The 5,730-nt window shown below is 29.2% G+C and overlaps 1 long non-coding RNA gene across 1 annotated transcript; it reads left to right on the top strand.

Annotated features, from left to right (window-relative positions):
• The first annotated feature begins 4,730 nt into the window (after window positions 1-4,730).
• On the top strand, window positions 4,731-5,730 carry LOC111366491. Its single transcript, XR_002697669.1, has 2 exons — window positions 4,731-5,311; window positions 5,487-5,730. It is a non-coding gene; the product is annotated as an uncharacterized LOC111366491 (long non-coding RNA).

Consider the following 5,730-nt stretch of genomic DNA (forward strand, 5'->3'; position numbering starts at 1 on the left):
TAAATGAAAAATAATACATTATTCTTTTAAATACATATAAAAATTGTCTCGTTAAAAACCTTGTTAGGAAAACTCAATGGAACAAAACCTTGGCCAAGGGAAAAATAGTACAACATGTATTCGTTCTCCCCCTTGTGATAATATCACTTGAATCATGGTTCATGCATATTATATCCTTCAACGATAGTATTAAATTTATATAAGATAAGCTGATTATAATTACATTCATTATATGCATAACAAATTCAGTTCATTGTCACGCTAACACTGTAGATACTTGTGATTACATCCACCCTATGATAACTCATTTATTTATACAATTTTTTGTGAAAATTCATTTTGTAAAGAGTCATAAATTTTATATTATGACTTTATTTTTTTTCATTTTCATTTTGCATAAGTATATACCTTTAGGTGTTCGGACTGTAGATCCAACAACTTCAAGTTTCTCTAATAAATTCAATTTTTTAGGATCACGTCCATTTATTTTGGCCAATCATTGCATCTATCCATATGTTTGATAAATTTATTTCAATTCTTCGTTATTCATAATATGATGCAGTACATCATTTGCAAAAGTATTATCAATAACTTTTTTTTTTGTCGATTCTATTTATTTTTTTATAACCACATAACTTATTTAGATATTTCAATTTTCAATATATCATGTACATGAACCATTTCTAAAGTTTTATAATTTGTTATGTATTAATATGTAAGTGTATTTCTCCTTAATGCGACCAATTTTGTTAATTGTTCCATTTTCGTTTGAAGTTTTTTTTTTTTATTAGAATTGAATATCATTACACTTTAGATGCACCATAAATTATCAAATATAATATTAACTAATTGCCTCTAGGATGTTAATTCGAATTAGAGCATCTGAAGGTGATGTGTGAGATATTATTGATCCATTTAGTTAGTAAATATATCTAAATAAATTATCTTTCGAACTTCTTGTTCGAATGATATTTTACCATGATTTAGATAATGAAGCATTTGTACATTATTTTCAGATTCTTAATTCCTTCCTCTAATGTTAGGAGAAATGTCTAATCAAAATTTACAATCAATAACTTGCGTTATGAAATATCATCCATTAGGACTTGAAATATTATATAAGGATTCAAACTACTCATCTATTTTTAACATTCTTTATTTTTCATCACAATGCACTGTAGTGGATTAATTTTACATATGCTGTACTATCAAAATAATTAGATGAAAATTTTGGCTATCACCATAAATCAATTATAATATGGAGAACCATGATATTGGCATAATGTGTAATAGCACTTCCTAAATAGAAATGAAAAATATTTTATTCTCAATTAAATTAATTGGAGACGTTTAACAAGCAATAACGTTAAATCATTTATCAACATCTCAATTAACACTTATCAAACAATTAAAATTTGGGATCATTAGCATTATCAAGACATAGTGTCTTAATTGTATAATCTGGAAATTATGCTCATAATAGAAAATTTGAGCAGTACTTTGCAAACTTCAGGTTGAAACACCATAAATCATCTGGTATATATATCAAATTTATTAGATACAACTAATATTTAGATAGTCAATATGATGGGTAACTAGGCCTCATTTATAATCCTAATTAATTTTCAGAAATATAGAGAATTCAATCCATATTTTAACTAGTGATAGTTAATGATAAATTGTCAATAAAGAGAACAAATAATAAATAGAAATTCATTGATTGAATAATCTTCTATTTCTTTTTTAAATATCAATTTAAATTTTTAATTTCGCATCATTATTGATTCAGTGGTGATTCAACTAGTCATGCAAAATAATAAAATCAAATTAAACTTCTAATTTAATATAAGATATAATTCAATTATTGATTTTCGAAAAATATAATTAAACATTATATACTTGTATAATATTCAATCAAGTAGACAAACTAAGTAATGTCAACATGACTTGAGTTATATACTTTCCTTCAAGAATAAACACGATTCAAAATGATATAATCTTCGGAGCATGTGCTACTTCGAAAATAAATTGTATGTTATTATTGCTTTTTTAAGAGCAATATATCAATATTCTTTTGAAATATTGGAATCATAGTGTCATGCACGTGAGGAATAATAACATATTATTATTTAAAATAATAAATTGTATAAAAATTTACTCTTTAGGAGTAAAAACAAACTTTTTAATTATGTTCTTCGGAACCAAGTAAAATATAACTAAAACATAAATAATAGTATGCTACTTCAAGAGCAACAACAAATTATTATTTAGAAAATATTAATTCTTAAGGAGTACATATTCTATAAGAATATAATATTTACAGAGTTGTGCTTCTTCTGGAACATGTCAATATTCTTTTGCAATGTTGAAAATTAAAATTCATGATTGTCAAGAACAAAAAATATTTTTCTGAAATATTAATTATAATGTTGTGTTACTTTAGGAGCAACATCATAAATTATTAATTTAAAATTTATATAAGAGTATCTAAAAATATGTAATCAGGTTAAAACTATTAATTACCATACAAATAGGATATGATATAAAAATTAATTACCAAACATGCATCACGAATAAAAACAATCTTCATATATACAAGTTAACAAAATTGACTAAAGCTTTTATTGGCTAAATTTTTTTTACCAACATGCAAAAAAATATCGAACACGCACATAAATTCCACATATTCAAAAATTCAAGGTAGAATTAAAGATAGGGTTGGGTAAAAACCAACAAACCCGGTTCGGGTCAATTTTTTCTTAAAAATCTGTTGAGTTAGATTTTTTTACAAGAAAATGGGTTGAGTGGGTAGGGTTACAGGTTGACCCTTTAAAACTGATAAAACCCACGCCAACCCAATCCGCTAGTTAAAAAATTAAAAACATATATAAAAATTAAAAAGTTAAAACATCGAGGTCCTAGGTTACAAAATCTTATCATTTCTCTCAGACTTCATGTTTCTCTCTAGGCCTAAAGCTTAATGCCGCCCTCTCTCATTCCCTCTCGTTCAATCCTATTGATCCTCATCAACTCTTTTTGCATTTATGCTTGACGCTAATCGTCGACCTTTATTCCTTTTGGTACTCATAAGTTTAAATTTTAAGTTGATTATTTATTTATGTTTTGCAAATGTGATGTCATAATATGATAATTAGGAGCTTGGTTTCAGGGCTTATTTTTCCCATTCAGTAAGATGATAATTTGTATAACATGTGCATTTTCCTTCATACCTGATTACAAGTTTTGTTTCATGGCTGGAACCTTGGGGTTGATAGGTTATTATTGTCAAGCGTATTTTTATGATATTTAATATCTAAATCGACCGACCTACCCAACCCAATCGAAACTTGATTGGGTTGGGTTGAGACACATAAATGAGTTGGATTGGGTTTGGGCTGGGTAAAATATCTACCCGAACCAACACGAGCCCACTCCTAATTAAGGGTACAACTAATATAAGGTAGAATCAAAAGGCAGAATTACATGAATAATATGTGACAAAACAAATTGCGTATGAATCGAAAGGAATGAATTAATGGTAAATCATGAATTAATATGTGTACAAATTACACATGCAAACGTAAATTAGAATTATTATGCATATAAAACGACAAGCAGGGAAAAAAAAAAGCAACCTTTTATGATGCATATGTACATCGAAAGAATTCACTTATCACCAAATTAATTTGGGTACACGCGACACATGATTATGCTTACAAAAATTATTACCTTCTAACTACTTTACTTTGATTTTAAGATAATCTTATTGATACCGTGTTTTAAAATAGGAAGAAAAAGAAAGGAATTAAAGAGATAAGTCAATAAATTTGTGTGTTTTATTAAGAGCCAAAATCTCATATTTTTAAGGAAAATTAGGACTATAAGAGATACAAAAGTTATAATGAATATGGCCGTAGGGATATAAAAGTTATTCATAAATACTACTATATTTACAATACTTTGATATATCTCATTCACATGAAAATTGGATTTTTTAGGTGAATAGAGGATATTTATCCCCTGTGGATTAAAATTCAAATTAAAATTTAAATCAAAATTAATAATTAATTTTAATCACATATTTCATGGATCCCACAACTTTTCAACTATACATTTTATTACCTTTTATCAAAATTTACTAAAAATTTGATTTTAATCCTCACAAAATAGGAGTTTAGTGTTATTTATATTATTAATATCTGCAACAATATTTACGGGGAAGGGGGAAAATAATGGTTTTAAAAGTTTTGAAGGTAGACGGAGGGAGATAAATAAAGGAACCAAAGTATGTATACTTATGCGCCACAGTGCAATCGACTTTATCTTAGTGTAAATTATTAGAGACACACAAAAAATTAAGACGTCTCAAACTTTTCAAAAAAGGCTTCAGGTTGTTAGGGTTGAGGTGGGAAGGAGAGTTGAAGGGCTTGGATGGATTGGAGAAGATAAATGTTTTAAATTTTTTGTTCATTATTTTTCTTTTTAGTATCTTTTTGCTTTTTGTTCTACTTTTTAAGTGTTTTAATTAATTAAAGTTAACTTATCACTTTATCCTACGTGTAATTGGTAAAGTTAAGGTCATACGTTTGACTTTCGGTCAATTAATAGATTTTCCTTTTTTTAAGAAATTTTTAGAGATCATTTTTGCACAAATTTATAAAAATGCTTGGAATATTTGTTCTACGATCAGTGGCGGATCTAGGTGGTGGTGAGCTAGGGCGGCCGGATTAGCCGATCGTCGGAGCCACAGGGGCGGAGCCAATTGATTGTTCCAGTTTGTGGTTGTAGAGATGAAGGCTGAAGGGGGAAGAAGGAGAGCTCCATTTTTATTCTTTGGGGCTTGGGTTGGTGATTGGACCATGGGGGAAAGAAGAAGAAGAGTTGCAGACACGAAGGTTGATTGGACCTTGATTGCAGACACAAAGGCTGAAGGGAGGAAGAAGAAGAAGAGTTCCATTTTAATTTTTTTTCATTTGGGCTTGGGCTGGTGATTGGACCATGGGCCTCTTTTTGTTTAAAAAAAAAAATAGCCCATAGAAGAAATCAATGAATGGTTGGTCCATCATCCATGGTGTTTCCCCCCAATCCAAAGTCAAAATCCCCAACATTTGAAATCAAAAGCAAAGACATAAAGACCCAAAATGCAAACCCTTCCTTCCATATCCATATTTCCATTCGAAGCAGAAGTAGCAGCCGCGACGCTTGCGAAGTGGGAAGTGCAACTGTGCGAGCAGTGGACCATGTGCGAATTGGTGCGATGGTAGGGGCGAATCTCCGACGACTGAGGCCGAGCAAGCATCGTGGGTCTCAGGTAGTTAATTTTTTTTCCTTCACTCTCTTGTTTTTTATATTTATGGTTTGGCTTGAATTTTACTTATAATTAATTATCATATTAATTGAATTATAATTATTTTTTTATGACTGAGTTTTTCATATTATGAGTTTTATTGGCATGGATAATTGGATTTGTGCATTTCCTTTACCAGATTAATTGATATGTGCTTATGGATTATGGATGGTTGGATTAAATCAGTAATATTCTTATTTGGGATCCACTAAACTTCTATTTCTCAAAAACGAGTCTTGTAGTGGAAAATGATTGCAGTTTTGTTGCTCATTAAAGGGTTTTAAGTGATTAATTGAGATTGCTTTTTTTGTCTTGATGTTGTTAGCTTTGTTCCTTAGGTTTATCTTGCTGGTAATTAAATTGCTCATGAAGCTTATCTTAAA

Source organism: Olea europaea, chromosome 18, assembly GCF_002742605.1.
Source record: "Olea europaea var. sylvestris chromosome 18, O_europaea_v1, whole genome shotgun sequence".
NCBI classification, from domain to species: domain Eukaryota; kingdom Viridiplantae; phylum Streptophyta; class Magnoliopsida; order Lamiales; family Oleaceae; genus Olea; species Olea europaea.